This window comes from Cervus canadensis, chromosome 4 (assembly GCF_019320065.1).
Source record: "Cervus canadensis isolate Bull #8, Minnesota chromosome 4, ASM1932006v1, whole genome shotgun sequence".
Classification (NCBI taxonomy): Eukaryota; Metazoa; Chordata; class Mammalia; order Artiodactyla; family Cervidae; genus Cervus; species Cervus canadensis.
In genome coordinates this window covers 90259844-90286688 of record NC_057389.1, presented here as the reverse complement: position 1 = coordinate 90286688, position 26845 = coordinate 90259844, and the positions used below count along the sequence as shown (strand labels likewise).

The following is a 26845-nucleotide window of genomic DNA, read 5'->3' as shown; positions in this document are numbered from 1 at the left end:
CCAAACCGGTCCCCTCAGGGTTCTGGACTTCTCTGCATTCACCTTTTCTCTTACTCACACTGCTGGTGGCACCTGGAAATAGCTGCCCACGCCTCTCTGATGACAATGACCAGTTTGGATACCGCCTCTTTCATCAAGAACAAACCCCAAGTAAGGAAAAATCATTTCTTTCAAAGCTCTCCAGGCTGTCACTATCCATGGCTTCCTCCTATCATTACTTTAATCTCACACATCTATGTCTTTTCTCCCCAGTTCAGGTTGTAAATTCCTTGAGGAGGTAATTTCTCCCACTCCTCCCTGTGTCCCACAACAATGAGCCAACAGTAAGGTTTCACGTGTTCAGTCTATAAAACTGTGCCCACTGACTTGGCCAGTGCCCACGAGGCTCTGGGTCAAGTGAGGAAGGACAGTGAGCAGATGAGCGAGTCCCATCCATACGTCCAGACAGGACGCTACCTTCTGCCACCTCCCCACTTCCGGTCTGTATATCCACAGAAGGAACACGTATCTTACTCACATGATGTGCTATTTTGTCTATGTCTACACGCTAAACTGCTCCTTCTCATGTCTTCTCTGTTTCTCTGAGTGACCGTTATCCACCTACTGGGCACTCAGGCAGGGCGCAGAATCATTGCCCAATGTTATCTCACATCGCACAGCTAAACACCCACTGAGCCCTGTGTCCTTTACCCGATAACCGGGTCTCACACCCACCCCCTATTTCCAGACCACCACAGCCCTGGGTCATATCTGTGACCTTTCTGATTTACAGGAAAGTCATCACCTCCGAAGTGGTTTGCTGGCTTTCAGCAATATTCTCCTCCGGCTGTTTGTCCTATGTGCAGATCTGACCCCTTCGCTTTGTGGAATGAAACTGTCAGACAGCCCCCCTCGGCCTGGCCTGCAGGACAACACCCTTTCCCTCTGCACACCAGCTATCAGAGTCCTCTTACCACCACACACTTCACCTTTCTTGCCTCTGAACTACCAGACCCCGTGTGGGTCTCTGAACAAACCAAGACATCCCCACCTCCATGCCTTGGCTGGTGTGGTTCTTGCATCCTACCAAGCCCTTCCCCACAGTCTAGGCCTGGATAACCCCTCCCCTCCTGTTTCACCTCCTCCAGGACAGTGATTACCTTTGCCCACCAGGGCTAGGTTAAACAGTTTCCTTTTCTGTGTTTCCACATCAGCAGGCATTTAACCATAATTACCACGCTCAACGGAGTGGGCTGAAACAATCTGTGCATTCACTGCAATCACCAGTGCCTCCCCAGAGCCTAGAACAGGGCCTGGGACTCAGAAGCCGAGCGCAGAGAGTCAGCTAACAGAGGGAAGCAAAACTAACTTCCCTCCCATAGGCTGGTTTCCTCTGCTCTTCCCCGGACTCAGGTCGGCCTTGCCGCTTGGCTACTGCCACCTAGAGGCGAAAGGAGGCGACTACACTTCTTTCACCATTCAGCATGAATCTGATTCCATTGAATGAGATGGGGACAGGAGTGAGGGAACAGTTGACTGGTGAGGGGGGAGAAAGAGCAGCAGTCTGGGGAGGCTTCATATGGTAAGTGAGCTTCGACCTGGGCCACACAGTATGAGGAAGAGATCTCCAGGTGGAGGAGAACAGCATTCCAGAAAGTGGGGGCAACAGGCAGTGAGGGTCGGAGTTTGGGGCCTATGTGCAGGTGAAATCAGAAAGGAAGGGTGGGGGTTAGAATGTGCAAAGGATCCCCGACTTAAGCTTTTAAGCCACCTAAAAAGGTTTAAAAATTAATTTATTTTCCACCCAAAGACTCCTGATTGGAAATATTAACATAATCAGATCTTGCTGGAGTGTGGAAAGGTGATAGAGATGGGAGGCCGGAGCGAGACAAAAGCAGGGCCTTAGGAAGATGGTACTTTCATAAACCTCTCATTTTCCACTTGCTGCCCCATGACTTCACACTCAACACAGCCAATCCAAAACTCTGCCTCTTCAACATAAATATGATTTAGTTCCACTTTTTGAGATGTTCATATATCTTGCTTTCTTCATGGGTCTTTAAGTCAAACAATTTTATAACAGATCCTAGCACAAAGCTCTGCACACAGAAGATGCTCAGTGATACGTGAATGGAACGTCTCTTCAGGTCCCCCAGATGCTGGGATTATAAGAGTGGTAAAACTCAGCTGTTAAAAGTAAGAACTCTGAATCAGAGTGCCTGAGTTCAAATCCTGCCATTAGCCACTTTCCTGTGTGAGACTGGTCTCACTAAGCGACCTACTGAAGCCTGGGTTTCTTTGTTCCTAAAACGGAAATCACAACAGACAGCACCCACCTCAAGGGCTGCAGATCAATGTCCATCCGTGGATAGCACATAGTAAATCCTCACTAAATATGGTGGACTATTTATAACATTATATATTCAGTGTCTCCTCAGGCACAGGTCATGCTGAATGCTAGGGCTTCCCAAATCCTTAAATCTGCACAGCAATCGTCTCATCCATCCCATTCTACAGATAAGCAAATTAGGGCTCCCACAGTACAGTTTGTCCAACGACTTGGGAACTCTGGATTTTAAGGAATCAGAGATGGGGCTAGGGGTACTTCTAGTGGAAGATCATTCTTTTAGTCCAGGGGTGATTCTCACACGTGTGAGTATGTGTGTGATACTTCCGGGAATCTCTGAAGATATTTTTGATCTTCACAACTGGAGGAATAAGATGCTGCTGGCATCTAAGTGGGTAGAGGCCAGGGACAGCCCCTCCCCCACCCAAACCCAGAATGATCAGACCCAAAATCAGTAGTGCCAAGGTTGAGAAACGCTTTTTGAGAAATTCCGCCTCCCCAACGTCCCACTTTTGGAGCCGTGGCTATTCAGATCGCCCATGAATACTCTCTGTGAGGGGGGGTTCTGTTCCTCCAGGGGCGACATCTGCAAAAGTTCTTCTCCACCTGCCCTGCACACAGTGGGTATCAGAACCCATTTTTAATATGCCTAGCAGCAGAGGACGCCGGAAAAGGAAGAGCATCCATCCCCCATTGTTCAATTGCGTGCAGTTTGTGTTTTCAACACACACACAATTTACAAATCCAGACGTCCCACACCCCAAAAACTGTTTTGTTAGAGACGGTATTCAAAAAATATTTTTCTTTCTTCCTCTAGGGTTCTCATACATACCCGAAGGGTTTATACACTTCTAAGAGGACCTCAGATCCACCGCGGTCCTCTGACAACCGCTACAAAAGATTGAGTAGGATTTCCCGGGGGAGCGAGCCCGGGGGCCGTGACCTCCGAGAGCTGAGGGCGCTCACTCCACTCCCTTGCCTCTGGCTCCGCTCTCCCGCCCCCGGATACCCGGCTTGCAAGGCTACCCGGAGCCGGCCGCGGAGCCCGGCCGCCAGGCGCGTGCCCACGCCGCGACCCCCTACCTCGGCCCTCGCGGCAGCCGAGGAATCCGGCCCGGGGCCTGTCGCCGGCGCCCACACCGGCCGGCCCCCGCCCGCTCGCCGAGGCCCGCGCGCGTCCCCTCCCGGCCCGGCGCGGCCTGGGCCTCGGCCGGTGCAGGCCCGCGAGCGCCCGCGGCCCGGCCAGGCGAGCTCAGGCCTGCCGCGGCCTACCCCGTCGGGGGCCGTCGAAGGCCCCCGCCTCACCTGGACGCGGGCGGGTGGGCCCGGGGCTGCTCCGGGGCAAGCGGGCGGCGGCGGCGCGGCGCTAACGGCTCCGCTCGGCCTCGGTAGCGGTGGCGGTAGCGGCGGCGACGGCGACGGCGGCGGCGGCTCCTCCTCAGCGCGCACGACCCGCTCCGGCCCGCGGCCCGGACACGCCCCCCCGGCGCGCGCGCCCATTGGCCGGCGTCCGCCACGGCGCGCTTCTCATTGGCCCGCGTTGCTGTCGCGGCGCCCCGGGGCGCGCGGCGGGGGCGGGACTTCCGGCTGGCGCCGCCTGCGAAGAGCTCGGCGGCAGGCAGAGACGCGGGTGGCCAGCGATGGCCGCGGAGGGGGCCATCTGTGGCCTGGCCCACGGAGGCCGACGGGAGGCAGCGGCCGAAGAGCCGCTCCCCTTGCCCTGGGCATGGTGTGTGTCTCGCGCCTGTTTATCCCGCCGCCGCCTTGGCCGCCGTCACCAATCTGCAAGGTAGGAACGGTCAGCGCGCCTGGGCTGCGGTGACAGAACTGGGGTTCGAATCCTGGCCCCGACGTTTCCGCACTACGTGCCGTTGGGTTGGGGTTACGTCACCTCGCCCGGACTCAGTTTCCTTATCTGGTGTAGTGAGGAGGCGGACCTGGGGACGTGGTCAGTGTTCCATCTGTGTTGATTATTAGAGCTAACGGGTGCCCAGAGGCTCAGCCTAACGTCCGTTCATTAAAATTTAATTGACCGCCTACTATGTGCCGATCACTGTATCGTCAGCGAACAGGTGAAAATACCTGCCTCTATTTGGCTGACATTCTAGACTGACGCTGTCCATGAGAAATGTAGTGTTAGTTGCTCAGTCTTGTCTGACTCTGACCTCATGGACTGTAGCCCTCCAGTCTCCTCCGCCCATGGGGATTCTCCAGGCAAAAATGCTGCAGTGGCTTACCATTTCTTTTCTTCGGGGGATCGAACCGGGGTCTCCTGCATGGCACGCAGATTCTTTACCGTCTGAGCCACCAGGGAAGCCCATGAGAAATTTAAGGCAACCACAAATGTTAGCCACATGCATAATTTAAAATTTCTAGTACCCATGTTAAAAAAAAAAAGAAAGAAAGAAACAGGTGATGTTAATTTTAATAACGGATCTTATTTAACCCAATTTATGTCCAAAATGCTGTTTCAGCCTGTAGCCAATGTAAAAATGTATGAGATATTTTTATGTTCTTTTTTTTTTTCTTTTCTCTATATGCCTTTGAAATTTTGTATGTCTTTTACACTCAGAGCACACCTGGAGTTGGACTGGCTGTGTTTCAAGGGCTCAAGAGCCGTGGTTACCAACGACTACAGCATTGAACCACATAGTACTAGATGGGTAGTCAGGAAAGAAATTAAGTGGATTCCACAGCAAGTGGTAAGACTGAAAAGTAAATTGGGCATGGGGTATGTGGGGTGGGGGTGGGGGTTGCAGTTTGAAAGAGGGCTGTCAGGAAGGTTGAGAAGGTAAGATTTGCAGAAGGACCCGAAGGAGTCAAGAACACTGAACAAACAATCATGCCGTTTATTGTTTTGTGCAGTGTTGTCCGACAGAACACTCTGTGCTCATGGGCATTTTTTTTTTTAATCAATACTGCCAAATTTAATAGCCACGAGCTCTATGTGGCTCCTGGGCCCTTGACATGTAGCTGGTAGCACTAAAGAACTGAGCATTTAATGAACTTAATTTTTGTTGTTGTTGTTGTTCAGCTGCTAAGTTGTGTCCGACTCTTTGCAACCCCTGTGACTGCAGCACACCACTCTTCCTTGTCCGTCACTATCTTCTGGAGTTTGCTCAAACTTATGTCCATTGAGTCAGTGATAATTATCTAACCATCTCGTCCTCTGCCACGCCCTTCTCCTTTTGCCTTTAATCTTTCCTAGCATCAGAGTCTTTTCCAGTGAAATCTGCTCTTCACATCAGGTGGCCAAAGTATTGGAGCTTCGTGGATTGTAGCTTTGTTGTGGTCAAGGGGCTTGCATTAACTCAATAAAGCTTTGAGCTATGCTGTGCAGGGCCACCCAAAATGGATGGGTCATAGTGGAAAGTTCTGACAAAACGAGGAGGGAATGACAAACCACTCCAGTTTTCTTGCCACAAGAACTCCATTGATTTAATTTTTACTTAATTTAAATTTTGTCATGTAGAGCTCATGGCTTCCATAGTGGATGGCATAGATTTCGTAGAATGGTGACAAGTGCAGTGCTCTGAATTGAGCTATGCTGCTGCTGCTGCCGCTGCTAAGTCGCTTCAGTCATGTCCGACTCTGTGCGACCCCATCCCTGGGATTCTCCAGGCAAGAACACTGGAGTGGGTTGCCATTTCCTTCTCCAGTCCATGAAAGTGAAAAGTGAAAGTGAAGTCGCTCAGTCGTGTCTGACTCTTAACAACCCCATGGACTGCAGCCTACCAGGCTCCTCTGTCCGTGGGATTTTCCAGGCAAGAGTACTGGAGTGGGGTGCCATTGCCTTCTCCGGAATTGAGCTATAACTCATGCTAAATGCTTTATGTTGGTCCTACGGAGTGCTCACAATAGCAATGTAAGAAGAGAGCTATAGTCATTGTCACCATGATGATTAATGAAGTATTGTGATCATTCATCTATGCTTTATCATTGCTATCATTCGTAGACTTTACTTTTTTTTTGACTTTACTTTTTAGAAGAATTTTAGATTTACAGAAATATTGCACAGAAAACAGAGTTACCTTTTTACCCACATCCAGTTTCCCATATTTGTAACATCTTTCATTAGTAGGATACATTTGTTATACTTAATGAACCATGACTGATACATTCTTGTCAAACCTAGTTCATGTTTTGATTTCCTTTGTTTTTACCTAATGTCCTTTTTGTCTTCCAGAATCTCATCTAGGATACCACATTACACTTAGTTATCTTCTCTCTCTAAAAAGAGATAGATAATTGATATATAACATTGCATTGGTTTTGGGGTATACAGCATAATGATTTGATGCATGTGTATATTACATAATGATCACCATAATAAGATGGTTAAAGATTAACATCCATCACCACAGTTAGATTTTTTCCCTCTTGTGATGAGAACTTTTAAGATCCAGTCTCTTAGTTGTCCTGTCTCTTTAGTCTCCTTTTAGCTTTGGCAGGTTCTCCGACTTTGCTTGATTTTGATAATCTTAATTGTTCTGAGAGACCTGGTCAAATATTTGGTAGGATACTCCTCTATTGGCATTTGTCTGGTATATTTCTTGTGGTAATCCTGGAATGATGGGTTTGAGGGAGGAAGACCAAAGAGATAAAGGGCCATTTCCATCATGCCATGTCAAGGATACATACAATTGGGGACTTCCTTGGTGGTCCAGTGGTTAGGACACTGTTCCCCCAATTCAGGGGGCCTGGGTTTGATCCCTGGTCAGGGAACTAAAATCCCACAGGTGGAGCAGTGAGGCCAAAATAAAAGAAAGTAAGAGAATTCTTTTTTTAAAAAAGGATATGTACTATCAACTTTATGCATGTTGATATTGGCCTTCATCACCTGGTTGACTTAGTATTTGTCAGGTTTCTCCACTGTAAAGTCACTTTTCCCCTTTTCCTTTGGAAGGAAGTCACTATATGCAGCCCACATAGAGAGTGGACATGTGTGTTCTCCTTAAGGGTGGATATCTACATAAATTACTTGGAATCCTTCTGCATGAAAGGCTTACCTCTTCTCCCCCTGTTTATTAGTTTATCCAGTCATTTAATTAGATCAGTATAGCTTCCTGAGTATTTATTTATACTCTGGATTATAACCCAATACTACTTTATTTTGTTGCTCAAATTGCTCCAGCATTGGCCACTGGGAGCCCTTTCCGTTGGCTGCTTTGTTTTGTTTTTAATTTATTTATTTTTGGCTGTGTTGGGTCTTCATTGCAGGCTTTTCTCTAGTTGCAACACACAGACTTCTCATTGCAGTGACTTCTCTTGTCCTGGAGCACAGGCTCTAGGGTGTGCGGCCTTCAGTACTTAGGGCTTAATAGTTGAGGCTCTAGAGGCTTAGCTGCTCCTTGGCATTTGGGATCTTCCCAAACCAGGGGTCCAACCCATGTCTCCTGCATTGGCAGCCAGATTCTTTTCCACTGGACCACCAGGGAAGCCCACCTTTGGTTTTTGACACACTCCTATCAATGTGTTTTGGTGGGTTTTTTTTTTTTTGCTTGTTTGATTTTTCTGGGGGACTTCCTTACTTTCTAGCACTGCAAGATGCTGCAGGTTCTTCTCATGTGTATTTCCTGATCCCAATCTTAGAAGCAGCCATTTCTCCGAGTTGGTTCCTCTGATTAGAGAATGGTATTAGAAACCAAGATCTGAACACTAGGAGTGCATGTTGCTAGTGCGATGCTGTTTCTTTTAGGTCGTCAGTGCTTTGCAGTCACCTGTGATTCAGTGGGTCTGGGCACTCAGCCCTGGGGATGCGTACAACGACCTGATGTGCATCCACCCTCACAGAGCTCAGAGTCAGCCTGTGAGGACAGGCTTAGGAGGGGAGCTCTGACACTCAATCGCTGTGCAACCTCAGGCGAGTTGTTTAATTTCTCTGAACTTCAGCCTCCCCTTCCACGAAGTGGGGTGCTTACGATACTTTATGAGGGCACCGTGAGAATGAAATGAAATCACTCACTTTCAGAATCTCTGAAGTAGAACCTGGTATCAAGTGCTTATTAATTGTAAGAAGAAATGACACAAAAATAATTTCAACCTGCAGAGGTCCAGAGTGGCAGCGAAGCGTGTAACAGGCGGACCTGACTTCACCCGGGGGCAGCCAGGGGAGGCTTGCCCAGTCAGTAGGGTGAGTCACCAGGCGAAGGGGAGCAGGAGCAGCAAGCACAAAGGCCCTGAGGTCCACAGGAGCGTGACGCACTGAGGAAAGGCCAGTGACTCATGGGATTGAAAGGGGCACGACACACAGGGCTTGACTGGCCATGGCAAGCTGAGACCCTGTCCTAAGCGCAAGGGAGGTGACTTGTCCAGGTGCACATGTCTAGTAAGGACAGGCATTTGAGTCCAGCCTGCCTGATCTCAGAGATCTTTATTTCCCTGATCTGATCCTGAGATAGGAATTCTTTGTTTTGATTTTTAGTAAGAAGCATAGTTTTGGTTCTTAGGGGTCAGGGTTAGAGTACATTCCAGCCACTGAAATTCCTGATTGTTCTTATTGGGCCTCGAAGCACATGCTCCCAGGGTCCATGTGATTAGGATGACTCCGTTTGGGTTCCTGCCCGTGAGGACCTTGCTGCTGCAAGAAAGAAGAGGACATGTAGACAGCAAGCCCAGCCAGTGTGACAAGGGCCAGGCCCAGAGCTCTGCCTTTCCTGAGGGCAGCGCTGGGCCGGAGGGCAGCAGGAGCCAGGGTCTGCCAGCCAGAGGAGGGGGAGATGGGGCTTCCACACATGGACCAGCTGGAGCACAGGTGCAGCTTTGCCCGTGAGGAGAGTTCAGGAAGCAGTAGGTGTCTCAAGGAAAGAAGATGACGAGATAGGACTGTCAGGGTGTCTGTCTCTGGCTGTCAAGGGCCCTAGAGAGTCAGGCAGAGAAGTTGGGATTTCATCCTGCAGATGAGGAGCCAGCTGACTGCAGCCTAATTCCACCCACACCTTTTTTTTACACAGCCTGTGAGCTACAAATGATGTTTACATTTTTATTTTACTTATCTTATTTAATTTTTTGGCTGCACCACAGGGCACGTGGGATCTTAGTTCCCCAACCAGGGAACCTGTGTCCCCTGCATTGGAAGCATGGAAATCTTACATTTCTAAATGGTTGGAAAAAAACCAAAAGAATAACATTTTGTGACATGGGAAAGTGCAACTTCAGCATCCATCACGTTTGCTGGTCCCATGCCCACGCCCGTCATCTGTGTGTGGCCCATGGCCACTTTCAGGTTGCAGGAGCAGACACAGACTTGCTCAGATTGGGGAGGGGGGGCTCTGCACTTCTGCCGTCACTGATCTGAAATTCTTAACCTTGTGAATGAAGGAGCCCCATATTTTTATCTTGCATTGAGCTCTGAAAATTGTGCAGTCTTGGCAATAGAGACCAGATGGCCCACAAAGCCTAAAAGATTTACTGCAGGGCCCTTTTCAGAAAAAGTAGGCTGGTCTTGCTGTGGTGGGCAGAATACCAGTGGTCTCTACGACCCTGTGAAGATGTCCCCTTACCTAGGAGAAGGGACTCTGCAGATGGGATTAAGTTGAGGATCTGGAGATGGGCAGGCAATCGTGGGTTATCTGTATGAGACCAACATCATCACAGAGATTCTTATGAGAGGGAGGCAGGAGGGACAGAGAAGATGTGACACTACAAAGAGAGGACAGTGATGCCATTGATGTCTCTGAGGTTGGAGGAGGTGGCCACGAGCCACGGAATGCGGACGGCCTCTAGTGGCCAGAAAACTGATTCTCTCCTCCAACTTCCAGGACGGCAGCCCTGCCAGTGCCTTGATCTTAGCCCGATAAGACTGACTTTGGACTTGTGACTGCCAGGACTGTCGAATAATAAATGTGCCTTGCTTTAAGCCACCAAGGTTGTGGTAACTTAATAGAGCAGTCACAGGGCCCCGGTGCTCCTGCCATAAGCAATGGGCAGCTGAAAGAATCTTTCAGCCAGAGAGAATTTTTTATTTTTTTTTTAAATATATGTAGTTTTTGATGTGGACCAGTTTTTTAAAAGTCTTTATTAAACTTGTTACAGTATTGCTTCTGTTTTATGATTTGGTTTTCTGGGATCTTAGCTCCCAGAGCAGGGGTCAAACCTGTGCCTCCTGCAGTAGAAGTGTGGTGTTTTAACCGCTGGACCACCAGAGAAGTCCCTAGCCAAAGAGCAGTTTAAATGAGACACTTAAAGTGATTCTTTGCTGATTTGTTAGAAGGAAGGGCCCCAGAAGCAATCGTGGAATGCATACTTCAAAAGAGGGGGTGGTTCAAAAGAGTGGGTGGGGGCTATGAAGACAGCCCTGGGGAGAGCTGAGGGAGCAGGTGTAGGGCAGGATGTGGAGAGGAGGATTCCTAGTGTCTTAGAAGTGGGATCACCAGGACTTGGAGACAGTCAGGTGTGGGCAAGGCGGTAGCCCAGTTATTAGGCACAGCAATGGGGAAGCCGTAACACCTGGACCACTTTCAGGGCTCACAGTGTGGGTGGGGGCTATTTTGGGGACATAGAAGTGAGTTTAGGGACTTCCCTGGTGGTCCAGTGGTTGAGACTCTGTGCTTCCAGTGCAGTGGGCACAGTTTTCATCCCCGGTCATAGAACTAAGATCCCACTTGTCTCATAGCTCAGACAAAAAAGAAAAGTAATAGGTTTTGTTGTCAGGGCAGCCATTCACTGGTCAGCCCCCAAACAGAGCTGAGGCATCAAAGCGGATCACCCATCCTGAGGATAGAAGCCTGGCAGCCCGGTCACACCTAAAGAGCCTTACAGCACTGGAGCTCTTTGGGGGCCAAACTTCGGTCTGATTCCATTACTAGTGCTGAGTCAGTGAGTGATGGAAAAAACCAGGAAGCTATATCGACTTCTCTGTGGACGGTTGAGTTTGTTTTCAGTGGGCAACCCCATTGGAGTTCATGGCCCTGATTACTCCAGAGTTGGAGGAATGGGTAGCCAGGGGTTCCTTCTGGGTGTGGGTCCCCCGTGCTTCCTGCTCATACACATTTCTGACCCAGAGAACCTGACCTGGAGCGGGCACAGAGCTTACATCCAGGAACTGCCATGGGGTAACCTCCCGAGCCTCTGTTTATTTGTAAAAGATGAAGGACATTGCCACCTCGAGGACACACATTGAGCAGGGCAGCTGAGGCCCAGGGCGACCACCCTGGCACAGGCCCACAAAGGAGATTCTATGCTCAATGCCTGGGAGAACAGGAAGGGAGGAGTCCCCTGCTCATCTGAAAGGCAAGCTCCCCACACACCACGGCGCGAGATCACATGGGTCAGTGACCTGAGTGAGCTTGGTGAGTGCTGGTTCCCAGAATTACCTTTCTGCCTTTCTAGATCTGACCCATGCCTCTTCCACTGGGCGTTCTTCCAGCAAGAGCAGCAGTGGCGTTTTATCTCCCATCGTATCAAAGGTTAGAACAGGCCCTGTGACTCCAATTCCGAGGGTCACTATTGACAGTGATCACTTTCACTTCTCCTGTCACTTCACCCACCTCATTCCTGCCAGTGACCGGGAAGTAGCCACTATGTCACTTTTTTTCATTTTTAAGATTTCTATTTTCCTTTAAATCCAGCTGTTATTTTTCATGCCATACGGGTTCTCCTTGACCTGTCTCTACATGTTTTACATGTATCTGTTGGGCTTTTTGCAGTACTTCTTTAAAAAAAAAAATTAAGCAGAAATTCAGTAGTTTCCAGTATATCCACAAAGTTGCACAAACCTCCCCGCCACCTTATTCCAACACATTTTCATCACTCCAGAAAGGAACCCCAGGACTTCCCTGGTGGTCCAGTAGCTAAGACTCCAAGCTCCCAATGCAGCGGACCCAGGGTTTGATCCCTGGTCAGGGAACGAGATTTCCACATGCTGCAACTAAAGATCCTACACGCCACAACTAAGATCTGGTGCAGCCAAATAAAAAATTAATTTTTTTAAAGGAACCCCCATGCCCTTTGGGCTTCCCGGGTGGCTCAGACAGTGGCGTATACCTGTAGTGCAGGAGATCTGAGTTTGATCCCTGGGTCAGGAAGATCCCCTGGAGGAGGAAATGGCAGCCCACTCCAGTATTCTTGCCTGGAGAGTCCCATGGACAGAGAGTCTGGCGGGCTATAGTCCGTGGGGTTGTAAAGAGTTGGACACAACTGAGTGACTAACATCATTCATTCATGTCCTTTTGCAGTCCCTCCCCCAGCCCCTGGCAACCACTAGTCCACTTTCTGACTGCATGAATTTGCCTGTTCTGATCACTTTATATGAATAGACTCATACAATATGTGGCCTTTTGTGTCTGAACATCAGGTCTTCAAAGCTTGTTTCTGTTGTAGCGTGATTTAGTGCCTCATTCATTTTCAGGGCTGAATGATATTCCATGGTGTGTGGCTGGACCACATGTTGATCCATTCATCCATTGATGGACATTTTGGGGGCTGTTGCTACCTTGTGGCTTCAGTGAATCATGCTGCTGTGAACATTTGTAGACTAGTTTCTGATGGGATGTATGTTATCATTTCTCTTGGGTAGATATCTAGGACTAGAGTGGCTGGCTGACAGAGTAACTTTATGAGAAACCATCAGACTGTTTTCCTCAATCTTTTCTTTGTAAATGTGATGGAGACTTCATGCCTATCAGTCACTGGCAGGTGCTTAGTTAGCTGTGACCATTCTCCAGCCCTGCTCCTCGTCCAGCATCCCGTGGGAAGCAGGCAGGGCCCCTTGGGTTTGCCAAGGTGCCTCCCACCTGCCCCAATGTGCAGGGGCAAGGGTCCCAAGGGTGAGCCCATTACGGGCCTCTGCCCCACCCTGTAACTCCCACATTCCATGTAGCAGGAAACCCTCAAACCACCCAGCTCCCCAGATGAAAAGTTCAAAAGCACTGCCAGCAGCATCTCTGGGAGCCCTCCACACAGGCTAACCTCTGATCATGCATGGTTAAGAGTGAGTTGTACCAGGGGAACAAGCCAGGTGTGTTATCAGCTATTAAAAGTTCACACAAATCGATAAGAACTCAAGGAGCAAAGATCAGAAACGGTTCACCAGGGAAGAAAGAGTCGACAAACCTCAGAACAGCCCTTGGGTGAGGGCTGGTTAAGGCGAAGACCATTCTAGTGCTGCCTGGACCTGGACACTGGCTCCTCGGGGTGGTAGCTGGGGTTACCAGAAAATTACAAAACCTTCAGAAGCTACTTCCCCAGCATCTTACAAGGTTCATGGTCTGACCCTGTGGTTAAACCACCGACAAGTGTCCTGAGCCCCCAGTGGAAGGGCTGTTCTTACAGCCTTTAAAGAGTAAAAGGTTGGCAGTGATCTGAATGCCCAGTGTTGGCAGCTGGCTTGGGAACTGCTCTAGAACCGGGCAGGAGGCCTGCAACCACGTGGAGTAAGCGCGCCTCCTGAGTGTGGGCCAAGCCCTGTGCGGAGGCAGTTTCATCCTCATCATAAGCCTCTGAGTTGGGTCCTGTTAGATGGACTGAGCAGAATGCAGATGAGAGCAGGGTGGGAGCTGGGGAGAAGGGAGGGGCTGGGGAGATGATTTGCATGGATCACTCTGGGGAAGGAGTGCCCAGCTGCGGTGGGGGGTTGTGGGTTCACTGTGGCATCTTTGGGGTGTTACTTTTATCCCTCCATCCAGCCAGGGTCCAGCGGCTTAAGATGCTTGAGCATGGAGGGGAGTGGGCATCCTCAGTGGTATGGTTAAAGTGAGGGCTTCAGGGACTTCCCTGGCAGCCCAGTGGTTAAGGCTTTGTGCTTGCTATGCAGGGTACACAGGTTCGATCTTTGGTCCAGGAACTTGGATCCCACATGCCAAAAGAAACTTTTTTAATTAAAAAATAAAATAAAAAAAAATATTGGCACTTCTGTGGTGTCCAGTGGCTAAGACTCCATGCTTACAATGCAGGGCCCAGGTTCAATCCTTAGTTAGGGAACTAGATTCCCACATGCCACGACTGAGTTCTCATGCTGCAACAAAGATCGGAGATCCCGCATGCTGCAACTAAGACCTGGTGTGGCCAAATAAATAAAAATAAATAAATACCGAAGTGATGGCTTCAGGTTCACATGGGAGAGGGAGGAAACAGGGCCCATGTTCACCTTGTTCCCACCCCATCCCCAGGCACCCAGTGATGGGCTGTTGCCTTCCTCAAGGGCGCCCTGCGAGTGTGAGTTCACTGGGGCTGCCAAAACAAAGCACAGGCCAGGGCTTAAGCAACAGAAACTCACTTCCTCAGTCCTGGAGGCAGGAAGTCCAAGGTCAAGGTTGGCTTCATTCTGAGGCCTCTCTCCTTAGCTTGCAGATGGCCGTCTTCTCCCCGCATCCTCAATGTGGCCTTCCTTCTGTGTCCCTAATTTCCCCACCATAAAAAGACACCAGTCAAACTGGATTAGGGCCCACCCTCACAACCTCGTAATTAACTCCAAAACCTCTTTAAAGGTCCTAAAACCAAAGATTTAGGTAAAGGCTTCAACATACGGATTTTAGGGAGGACAGAGTTCAGCCTGGGGAGCATGTGATTCTGCCTTATCCACCCTGGGTGTGAGCGGGGAGCTCGGATGACCCCCATCACACACCGACACTGCCCCGTCTTCCACAGGTCATGGGAATTCTGGGGTATGGGCTCCCTATTTTCTGGTGGATAGAGCAGACCTGGAGCTCCAGGGGGAAGATGAGAAGCCAGGTCTCAGGAGTCCAGCCTCAGAGGCTGGTCAGTGGGGCGGGGATGGGGGGGCTGGTTCATCTCCCCAGACCAGCCCCTGCTTCCCCCCAGGAGTAGGGATTTTCCTGGACTCCCCCTAGGAAGTCCCCCTGAACACGCGCTCGCCACCCCCGCCTCCGCTTCTCCGAGCCGTCGTGCTGATGCACTGCACCTTTTTTTACCCTCGTCCCCGCAGCCCTCTGCCCCTGCAACCTCTGGTCCTTTCCCCCACAAGCGCAATCACTAGGCCTGTTCCAGCACACGGTCTGGTTAAGTGAAAGTGAGAGTCACTCAGTCACGTCCAACTCTTTGCGACCCCGTGGACTATACAGTCCATGGAATTCTCCAGGCCAGAATACTGGAGTGGGTAGCCTTTCCCTTCTCTAGGGGATCTTCCCAACCCAGGGATCAAACGCAGGTCTCCCACATTGCAAATGGATTCTTTACCAGCTGAGCCACAAGCAGTCAGCAAACGCAAGCCCTGCCGCCCCCCCTCATCTCCAGCACCCAGTAGGTGTCAAAGTTCTGCTGACCTAGTGAACCAGCAGTCAACCTCTCAAGGGCCCACGGCAGTAAGACACCAGCCCAGGCTTACCATGTCTTGGCAGAGCCCACCCTGTCCCCATCCCCCCCAATCAGGCCACCCAAACTGGGGTCCTCTCCTCAGTGTGTGAGATGGGCACCCACTCCTGCCCTGACCCAAGGAGGACCTGTCAGACTCCAGGGGCCCATAGTTAAGGGATGTTACCAACCTGAGCACAGCGGGGTGAGGGGGTGGCAATAAGGAGCTGGAGGGGGCACCCCAGCCCCAACTCACCCCTCCTCCTGTCAAAAGCCCCATCACCTCCTGTCCACTGTCCTGTGGGTGAACTGGCTTGTTCCCCATCCGGTGACCGATCCAGCATCCTCAGCACACTGCCCGCCTCCCTGCCCTTCCCGGTGCAGCAGGGACCAAAGGCCTGAGCAGATCGGGGCTGGCTGGAGGGTGGGGAGTGAGGGGGGTTGGGGAGGAAGCGCTGCTCCCCAGCTCTGTGTCCCTCTCACTCACCGGGCCTCACATTCCAGAGGTAGGAGTGTTCAACCCTCACATGGGCTTCTGATCCAGGGCGGGCCAAGGGTCAGGAGGAACCAGAAACTGCTTTTCCCTAGAAAGGTGAGGCAGGGGTAGACAGGCTAAAGGTTACTGAATAGAAACCCTCCATGGGGGGAGAAGGGGAGAAGCTCCTCTGGGTCTGGACAGACAGGACCAGAAAGTGGCCACAGCAGGGCTCCTCCCTGACACTGGGGCCAGAGGAGTCTTCCTGGTGGAGAGGACCATGCCTTGTAGGATCTGTAGCAGCATCTCTGCCTCCTCAGCCGCCCCCCGCCCACAACTGTGACAAGATCTTCTCTGTCCAGACTTGGGCAGGTGGCCTCTCCACTGGCTTTCTGTGCTCAGGTTAAGGGCCCTCAGGTCACATCTGGGTCAGGTATTCAGGGAGCCTGCTGTTTTATGTGTCTGGTTCCCTCTGCCTGTTGTTCTCTGTTCCCCCACCCACCCTCCCTTCCTGCCGCCTTCCAGAACTGAGCCTGATCTTGGGTGACCTCAGCCTGCAGCAGCTTGAAGCAGGATTTCAGTTCCCAGCCAGAGGATGAAGTCTGGCTCAGCAATGAGAACACTGAATCCTAGCCACCAGACCACCAAGGACCAGTGGCCGGTGACAAGACCCTGCCGATCAGCGGTGCAGAAACGAATTTTCACATAGAGACAGAAAGTAGTGAAACAAGTGAAGTGCTTATTAGGAGGAAAAAGGGATACATGTGAATACACACACGGGTGGGCTTGGAGAGAGACTCACGCCCTTGTGCTAATTTGAATCACTTTTGTAGGGCATTCTTCTGGGTTTCCTCTGGCCAGTCATCTTGCTTTGTCTGGTTCTGAGCCCGTATTGGGTGATCTCAGTGTCCTCCCGTGTGTGCGTGCACATCTCTTAGCCAAGATGGATTCCAGCAAAGAGGCCTATGGGTAGGCTGACATCACTTACTACGAAGTGGTGCCCTCTCTCTTTTGACATCCAAGGAGCCATTCTGCGCATGCATAGTTGGGAAGGTCTCCTTGATTTTGAAAATGAGGAATGTGTGGTCTTTTATTTGGACAGGGCCCAGCTTCTCTCTTGCTTCTGCTATTCTGGAGTTTCAGTCCACCAGGGACAAACTCTGGCTGCTCAGCCTGGGGCCCATCCGTCTCCTGCCTCAAGTCTGCACATCACTTCCCCTGAGGAGTGTTCCCTGCCCTCCCTTAGGAGTTTGCCCCCCATGAGTGCTATGGGAGGCAACAGAATTCCCTTCCCCCAGGATGTCATGTCCTGATGCCCAGAACCTGGGGATACATGATACTGCACAGCAGGGGGACTCTCAGGTTGGTCAAGTTGAGGCTCTGGACATGAGAGGTGATCCTGCACTATCAGGATGGGCCAGCGTTAATCACAGGGGTTCTTATGAAAGGGAGGCAGGAGGGTGCAGGTCAGAGAAGATGTGATGACAGAAACAGAGGTCAGAGACAGGTTAGAAGAGGCCACACTGCTGGGTTTGAAGATGGAGGAAGGGGCCACAAGCCAAGGGATGCTGGTAGCTGTGAGAAACTTGGAAAAGGCCTGGAAACTGATTCTCCATGAGAGCCTTCCAGAAGGAACTGCCCTGTTAACACCTTGATTCCAGGACTTCCACCCCCGCTGTGACTTAGGGGAATACTGGGAGTCAAGGCTAGGGTGGACCAGACCTTCTCAGGCTTAGAACACTGGGATGGAGAAACAGACACAATGACCAGTTTTTCTCTGCAAATTAAGAAAGTTATGCACATAAAGCCCCCAAAGTCACAATCTTTGCTTCTCATAGCTGACTTTGAAAGGCTTCCCATGTTCTCCAATATGTCCTTGGCCAATTCTTTTCCCTTCTCACTAGGAGAAGACTTTTCTGATTTTTACAGCCATCCTCAAAGGGAAACAGTATGGACCTTCCAGAAGCAGAAGATATTAAGAAGAGGTGGCAAGAATACACAGAAGGGCTATACAAAAAAGATCTTAATGGCTCAGATAATCATGATGGTGTGATCACACCTAGAGCCAGACATTCTGGAATGTGAAGTCAAGTGGGCCTTAAGTATCATCACCACAAACAAAGCTAGTAGAGGTGATGGAATTCCAGCTGAGCTATTTCACTTCCTAAAACACGATGCTATTAAAGTGCTGCACTCAATATGCCAGCAAATTTGGAAAACTCAGCAATGGCCACCGGACTGGAAAAGGTCAGTTTTCATTCCAATCCAGAGAAAGGCAATGCCAAAGAATGTTCAAACTACCACAAAATTGCACTCATCTCACACACTAGCAAGTTCAGTTCAGTTAGGTTGCTCAGTTGTGTCCGACTCTTTGCAACCCCATGGACTTCAGTACGCCAGGCTTCCCTGTCCATCACCACCTCCAGGAGCTTACTCAAAATCATGTCCATTGAGTCTGTGATGCCATACAACAATCTCATCCTCTGTTGTCCCCTTCTCCTCCTGCCTTAAATCTTTCCCAGCATCAGGGTCTTTTCCAGTGAGTTGGTTCTTCGAATCAGGTGGCCAAAGGATTGGAGTTTCAGCTTCAGCATCAGTCCTTCCAATGACAATTCAGGACTAATTTCCTTTAGGATGGACTGGTTGGATCTCCTTGCAGTCCAAGGGACTCTTAAGAGTCTTCTCCAACACCACATTTCAAAAGCATCAATTCTTCGGCATTCAGCTTTCTTTATGGTCCAAATCTCACATCCATACATGACTACTGGAGAAACCAAAGCTTTGACTAGATGGAACTTTGTTGGCAAAGTAATGTCTCTGCTTTTTAATGTGCTGTCTAGGTTGATCATAACTTTTCTTCCAAGGAGCAAGCATCTTTTAATCTCATGGCTGCATTCACCATCTGCAGTGACTTTGGAGCCCAAAAAAATAAAGTCTGTCACTGTTTCCATTGTTTCCCCATCTATTTACCATGAAGTGACAGGACCAGATGCCATGATCTTAGTTTTTTGAATGTTGAGTTTTAAGCCAACTTTTTCACTCTTTTCTATCACTTTCATCAAGAGGCTCTTTAGTTCTTTTTCGCTTTCTGCCATAAGTGTGGTGTCATCTGCATATCTGAGATTATTGATATTTTTCCTGGCAATCTTGATTACAGCTTGTGCTTCATCCAGTCCAGCATTTCTCATGATGTACTCTGCATATAAGTTAAATAAGCAGTGTGACAATATACATCCTTGATGTACTCCTTTCCTGATTCAGAACCAATTTGTTGTTCCATGTCCAGTTCTAACTGTTGCTTCTTGACCTGCATACAGATTTCTCAGGAGGCAGGTCAGGTGGTCTGGTCATCTCTTTAAGAATTTTTCACAGTTTGTTGTGATCCACACAATCAAAGACTTTGGCATAGTCAATAAAGCAGAAGTAGATGTTTTTCTGGAACTCTCTCGCTTTTTTGATCATCCATCGGATGTTGCTAGCAAAGTAATGCTCGAAATTCTCCAAGCCTGGCTAACAACAGTACATGAACCGAGAACTTCCAGATGTTCAAGCTGGATTTAGAAAAGGCAGAGGTAGTTGCCAACATCCGCTGGATCATAGACAAAGCAAGAGTTCCAGAAAAACATGTACTTCTGCTTTATTGACTATGCCAAAGTCTTTGATTGTGTGGATCACAACAAACTGAAAAGTTCTTAAAGAGATGGGAATACCAGACCACCTGACCTGCCTCCTGAGAAATCTGTATGCAGGTCAAGAAGCAACAGATAGAACTGGACATGGAACAACCCACTGGTTCCAAATTGGGAAAGGAGTACTTCAAGGCTGTATATTGTCACACTGCTTATTTAACTTATGTGCAGAGTATATCATGCAAAATGCTGGGCTGGATGAAGCACAAGCTGTAATCAAGATTGCCAGGAGAAACATCAATAATCTCAGATATGCAGATGACACCACCCTTATGGCAGAAAGCAAAGAAGAACTAAAGAGCCTCTTGATGAAAGTGAAAGAGAAGAGTGAAAAAGCTGGCTTAAAACTTGACACTCAAAAAACGAAGATCATGGCATCTGATCCCATTACTTCATGGCAAATAGATGGGGGAAAAATGGAAACAGTGACAGACTATTTTCCTGGGCTCCAAAATCACTGCAGATGGTGACTGCAGCCATGAAATTAAAAGATGCTTGCTCCTTGCAAGAAAAGTTATGACAAACCTAGGCAACATATTAAAAAGCAAAGACAAAGGTCAAGAGGCCACTGTTTACTTTGCTGACAAAGGTCTATCTAGTCAAAGCTATGGTTTTTTTCCAGTAGTCATGTATGGATGTGAGAGTTGGACCATAAAGAAAGCTGAGTGCTGAAAAATTGATGCTTTTTAACTGTGGTGTTGGAGAAGACTCTTGAGAGTCCCTTGGACAGCAAGGAGATCCAACCAGTCAATCCTAGAGGAAATCAGTCCTGAATATTCATTGGAAGGACTGATGCTGAAGCTGAAACTCCAATCCTTTGGCCACCTGATTCGAAGAACCAACTCACTGGAAAAGACCCTGATGCTGGGAAAGATTTAAGGCAGGAGGAGAAGGGGACAACAGAGGATGAGATTGTTGGATGGCATCACAGACTCAATGGACATGATTTTGAGTAAGCTCCAGAAACTGGTGATGGACAGGGAAGCCTGGCGTGTTGCAGTCTATGGGGTCGCAAAGAGTCTGACACGACTAAACGACTGAACTTACTTACTTCAAAGGGAAAGTGAGTCTTGAGTTGCAGAAGTTCACAGCCAAACAGACATATGATCTTTGAGGCACATCGAAGCCTCTGTCAGCAATCCCAATACAGTGTTTGTGTGGCCTCAGCCCTCTCCAAAAGGGACCAGGGCCGAAAACTTGGGAAAACGCTCTTGACACAGCGATGACGATCGACACAAAATGGGTTGTGTCTCTGAAGCCAAAGGAGGTGACAGTCTTAGGGGAGGGGTGGCAAGGGGCCACTGTTAGGCTTCAGTGGGAGCCAGGGCAGGAGTCCAAGAGTGGGAGGTGATGGGGGGCAGTGAGGCAGGAGAGTGAGAGACACCAGAGGGACTTGAAGGCCGTCCTTGGCATTCATCCACTGCCAAAAAGGAGTGACTGTGAAACAGGCAAGAGGGGATGACAGGTGATGAGAGCAGAGAGGTGATGAGCATTCTCATCATGGGTTTTATTTTCTGGGTCTTATAATGTTTTAACATCTGCCAGCCTTGCTGATCTGGGACAGACTGCCCTTAGAGCAATCCCTAGAGAGAGCAGGTAACTGGGAGCGAGCCTTTCAGATGCAGGGCAACCAATCCAGAGCTCAGACTCCAGCCAACTCTGTTGTCAGGCTCTCACACTCCTGGGAAGCAAAATCCCCCTTCCTTAGTTCCCCCAGGGAGAGGTATACCAGACAACCAGGGAGAGCCTCTCCGCCCCTGGGGCCAGCCAAGAGTGTTCAAACTGGCCAGCCCCAAATCTCTTACCCTGCCTGGCTTGGCCTTCCCCAGGGAAGCCACAAGAAAGGCTCGTGCCCTGCTTTCTCCTTGCTCCTTCTGTCTCCCTACTGACCCTGGTGCTTCCCCAAGTTTCCCCGCATGGTGTGTTATGCCTCCTCTTGGGATCTATGAGCAGCAAACTGTCTTCTCTATCATAATTTTTTAAAATAGTAATTAATCAGCTTTTGGTTGTGCTGGGTCTTTGATGCCATGCACGGGCTTTCTTTAGTTGCAGCAAGCAGGGGCTACTCCTCGTTGCAGTGCACAGGCTTCTCATTGCTGTGGCTTCTCTTGTTGTACAGAGCATGAGCCCTAGGCACACCGGCTTCAGTAATTACCACTCACGGGCTCTAGAGCACAGGCTCAGTAGTTGTAACATGTGGGCTTAGTTGCTGCTCAACATGTCGGATCTTCCCAGACTAGGGACGGAACCCGTGTCCCCGACATTGGCAGACAGATTCTTAACTACTGAACCACCAGGGAAGTCCCCCTTATTCCCAGTCCTTCCCTGGGAAGGGTTGAGTGAGGCTGGGTAAGCAGGCTTAGGACTAGCTAGTTTGAATCATTTCAGCAGGCCCTGGGGTGACCCGGGCTGGAGAATAGTGACCCTGAGTGTGGGAACCTGATAGAGGAGGGGGTTAGGATATGAGCTGTGGACTGGCTGGTTTGCATATGAAAGGTGCCTTTGAAAGGAAGCCATTTACTATCTCTGGGAATCTGCTAGCCCTAGGAGAGGTAGTACCTTCAGGATCAGCAAGTCCCTAGCTGTCAAAACATCAGAATAAAAGAGACATGCTGGGAGCCTAGAGGGTTTTTAAAGCAGTGAAATATTCTGTATAACACCATAATGGTGGATATGTCATTATACATTTTGTCCAAACATGTAGAATGTACAAGGGCTTCCCAGGTGGCGGTTGTGGTAAAGAATCCACCTGCCAATGCAGGAGATGCAAGTTTGATCCTTTGGTTGGGAAGATCCCCTGGAGAAGGGCATGGCAACCCATTCTACTATCCTTGCCTGGAAAATCCCATGGACAGAGGAGCCTGGTGGGCTACAGTCCATGAGGCCGCAGAGTCGGACACGACTGGAGTGACTGAGCACATGGAATGTACAACAGCAGGCGTGAACCCGAATGCAGACTCTGGACTTTGGATGATGGTGATGGTAGGATGGTAGTGGTCATTGTAGGTTCATTGCCAGTAACAAACACACCTCTGAGATGTAGGCTGTTGATAATGTGGGGCAGGGGATGTATGGGAAATCTCTGTACCTTCTCTTCAATTTTGCTTTGAAAATTAAACTGCCCTTTAAAAAAATATCAATAGAAAATGAAAGAAGAGAAGCAATGTAAAATTTTGAATTGACTGTGATCTGTGGCTGGAAATGCAGTGTCCAATAAGACAGACACCAGCCACATGTGGCTATTCAGCACTTGAAGTGTACTGAAATTTTTCAATAAGCCATGTTTTGAACACTTATTATGCAAAAAAGGGAAAATATCTCATAAATCATTTTTTGATTGCATGTTGAAATGATATTATCTTGGCTTGTTGTTGTTGTTTAGTCGCTAAGTCGTGTCTCTTTTGCAACCCCATGAACTGTAGCCCGCCAGGCTCCTTCTGTCCATGGGATTTCCCCAGGCAGGAATACTGGAGTGGGTTGCCATTTCCTCCTCCAGGGGATCTTTCCAACCCAGAGATCAAACCTGCGTCTCCTGCATTGGCAGGTGGATTCTTTACCACTGAGCCACCAGAGAAGCCCATTATCTTGGATAGATAGGGTTAAACAAAATACATAACTAAAAAAAAAAAAAAAGACATGCATAATACAGTTCCCAAAAAGTATATGTGTAATGAAGTCAGACCTCAACTTGGAATCTGGCTGCCACTTACTTAGTCAGGTAACTTAACCTCGCTGGACCTCAGATGATTGTTTTTTTCCCCTGTCCAGCGGGGATAAATATTAATCCCACAGCATTTTCTGTCATCTCAAGCCACTCTCTTTAGAGGAGCCCAACCCACCCCCAGCATCTTCCTGCCACCTCCAGATTTGAAACAGTGATGCTTGTCTCCAAGGATCTTGCTTCATAACTTGCTACCTGTCTGCTCTGCACTGCTTACCCAGGGCACCCAACCTAGTGCCTGGCATACAGTAGGTGTTTGTTGAATGAATAACAAATGGCCCCAAACAGGTGTTTAATGAGGATCAGTGACATTGCCATCGCCTTTCCTGGCTAGGAGACATCTGCTTGCTTACTCCAGTCACCCCTGGGAATGTGGTTGGTATATAACAGGTGCCCAGATAACTGTGTGGAAGGGCTGAGTGGAGCTCAGCATCCTCAAAGTGAAAATTGCTCATTTGTATTCAACTCTGCAACCCCATGGAATTCTCCAGGCCAGAATACTGGAGTGGGTAGCCTTTCCCTTCTCCAAGCGATCTTTCCAACCCAGGGATCGAACCCAGGTCCCCAGCATTGCAGGTGGATTCTTTACCAGCTGAGCCACAAGGGAAGCCCAAGAATACTGGAGTAGGTAGCCTATCCCTTCTCCAGCGGATCTTCCTGACCCAGGAATCGAACTGGGGTTTCCTGCATTGCAGGCAGTTTCTTTACCAACTGAGCTATCAGGGAAGCCCCAGCATCTTCAAAGAGGGACTCATACCCCTATGGGACACTCTCCTCAGGACCCACCGCCCTCCCTTTCCACATCACCCCTGCCCCAGCTGGCCCAGCCCCTGCATGTTCAGTAGGTGCAGGAGAAACACAAGGACTGAGGCCACGACCAGTGGTGGTAGCCTGAGTTCCCTGCGCAGGTCCCCTGGAACACAGGTAGCTGGTCAGTCTGGGGAGGGAAGCCTTTCAAATCTGACTTTGCAGGAGGCAGGCCAACCACATGGGGAACACAGTAAAATGGGTCACACAGGGAACTAAGTCCCTGAAAGTCAGGCCAGAGGCTTGCAAGCCATCCTTAAAAAAAAAAAAAAATAGCACTTTTCCTTCCTTCCTCCAGTTGCCTAGCAACCACTGTGCATCTGGACCAGAGTGAGAGGCAGCTGGGTACAACAGGAGCCCAGGCCTGGCAGACAGGATACCCAGGGTCTGGTGTGTGGAGTCAGGATGGTGGGGGGTGGGGTGGGGATGGCATCCCAGTGGCTTCTCTCAGAGGCCACCTGAACCAGGACCTGGAGGTACCAGAGGCTCAGGAGGGCGGTAGGCAGCATGGGGTGTTAGAGGTGGAGGTGTGATGCAAGAGCAACTGCAGGAGGCCCGCCACCCAGGATCCTTCCTGATGAGCCCCAGGTCTCTGCTCAGTGGCCTTCCCCCATTAGGAGATGTCCCCCTTTCTTCACAGTATTTAAGAAATAAAAGTCGGGTTTTCCTGGCCAAAGGATAAAAAATAAAAAGGGTGAAAAAGGGCCTCTCAGACCCTGTCTCCTTCTCTGTAATATTTGTCAACTGTTATGAGCACCTGGGAGGTCCTCCAGCAGAGAAATGAGAGCGAGCCAGGTACCCAGAACCCCCCAGAGGAGCTCACTCCAAAGGCAGTGGTTGGTATTTCCCCTCACCCAGCCACCTGACTGCCCCATTCTGCAGTATGGCCATCCCAGAGGTGCGCTGAGCTGTGCCGCTGCCCCCTTCCCCTCACCCTGCATTGCATCCTGCCCTGCGGGCCCTGGGGTGTGGTCAGTCCCTGAATTTGGCTCAGCTGCAGGCTGGTGGTGACCCACAACGGCCTCATGCTCAGAGCTCGGGGCTGGGGAGCAGGAGGCGGCTTTGTCCTCTGCGCTGTGTTCACACATGCGGAGAAGAGGGTCCCCTCCCTGGAGACAGTTGACCCTGACCACCTCCAGGAGCTGCGGGAACACAGGCCTCCGCTTTCTCAGCTGAGCCCTGACCGTGGAGGTCTGGCCCCACAATCAGCAACTGCAGTCCTCCGAACTCCAGGTCTCCACCCAGGGCCCTTAGTCCTGAAGCATCTTGTCCGCCGCTCAGACACTTGAGTGCAAAAACCCCTGCCTTCCCTGCGTGCTGGTTCCTCAGAGCCCTTGCTCCCTTTTAAAGCTGCTGGTGGGACTAACTGTGAGCGGCGGGGAGGTGGGCTTGCTCACCGGGGACCTCCGCCACTACTGGGTAACGCCACGTCTTGGCCGCTGCCCGCCGACCGGGCAGGCAGGGACGGTGGGCCTTAGCGGGGAGGCTGGTCCCGGCCCGCCACGCCGCGTCCCCAAGCCCGCAGCCACGCGGAACCGCGTCCTGGACCAGCCTCACCTACTCCAGGAGCGGCTACCACCGGCGCAGGACCGCTGGGCTCGGGCCGGTGAGTCCGTAAGCACCGCCCTGGTCTCAGCCCGTCAGAAAGCTCCGCCCCGGCGCTCAGTGTCTTTCATCAAGGCCCGGCCCCTGCGCCAAGCCTCACCCATTTAGCCACGCGACCGGGCCCAGGGAGAGGGAGAGGGTGAGGGCCCGCCCGCCCCCCCCCCTCCCCGCCGCCAGGGTATCCTGGTGGAGCTGGAGAGATGAGAAAGGGGTAGAGAATGTCATAAATGCCCGGAATGGTCTACAGCTAAGGAAGTCAACTATAAAAAGTTACAGACGTGAGGTTACCGCTGTGAGGTTTCTGCAGCGTCCCCTTCCCCGCTACCTGCTGCTCCTCCACCCCCACGGCCCCCACCCTCACCCCTCTGTTCCAGCTGGACCACGCTGACCCTAGAAAAAAAGAAACTCCTTCTAGGTGGGTGCCTGCTGGCGTGGTTACCTGGAGCTCTCGCTTTTCTCCCCAAACCAGAACATTATTGTGATCCTTATTCGCAAGATAATATTCGGGAAAATTTAAGTTGCATATATTGCACTGTTAAAGAAATATATATATATATATATATATATATAGAGAGAGAGAGAGAGAGAGAGAAAGAGACAGAGAGACAGACAGACAGAGACAGAGAGAGACAGAGACAGAGACAGGGAAGCCATTGTGGCTAATACATGAGTTAACTTGAATTTTATTATTATTATTATTATTTTTAGGCCATGGCTCTCAGCTTGAGGGGATCTGAGATTCCTCACCAAGGATCCAACCCCAGGTCCCCTGCATTGAGAGCATGGAGGTTTAACCACTGGACCACCAGGGAGGTCCCCTGTTAACTTAAATTTGATGCTAGCTAAAAAAGCCTGTTTGTGGCCTATCAACCTACATTGTACATCTGCTTTAATTATTAAAGAAGAGGACACTAGCCAGAAGTCAAGGATGTCCATGTCCAAAATAAAGGTTAAAGTCCTTCCCGGGATGCCAG

General features: G+C 50.1%; 1 protein-coding gene and 2 long non-coding RNA genes across 3 annotated transcripts in view; 1 reads left to right on the top strand and 2 right to left on the bottom strand.

Moving 5' to 3' along the window:
* ELAVL1 (ELAV like RNA binding protein 1) overlaps positions 1–3794 on the bottom strand; it is a 36621-nt gene extending 32827 nt beyond the window's left edge. Inside the window, exon 1 of the mRNA XM_043466447.1 lies at positions 3632–3794. The gene's annotated coding sequence lies outside the window, so the exon portion shown is untranslated. The remainder of the gene's footprint in view (positions 1–3631) is intronic.
* A 142-nt stretch (positions 3795–3936) lies between these two features.
* On the top strand, positions 3937–26839 carry LOC122440339. The gene is made up of 3 exons (XR_006269089.1): positions 3937–4115; positions 4899–5028; positions 26580–26839. It is a non-coding gene; the product is annotated as an uncharacterized LOC122440339 (long non-coding RNA).
* Positions 14547–25796, bottom strand: LOC122440340. The gene is made up of 3 exons (XR_006269090.1): positions 25664–25796; positions 16062–16158; positions 14547–14662 (listed from the first exon to the last, which is right to left on the bottom strand). It is a non-coding gene; the product is annotated as an uncharacterized LOC122440340 (long non-coding RNA).
* Positions 26840–26845: the final 6 nt, after the last annotated feature.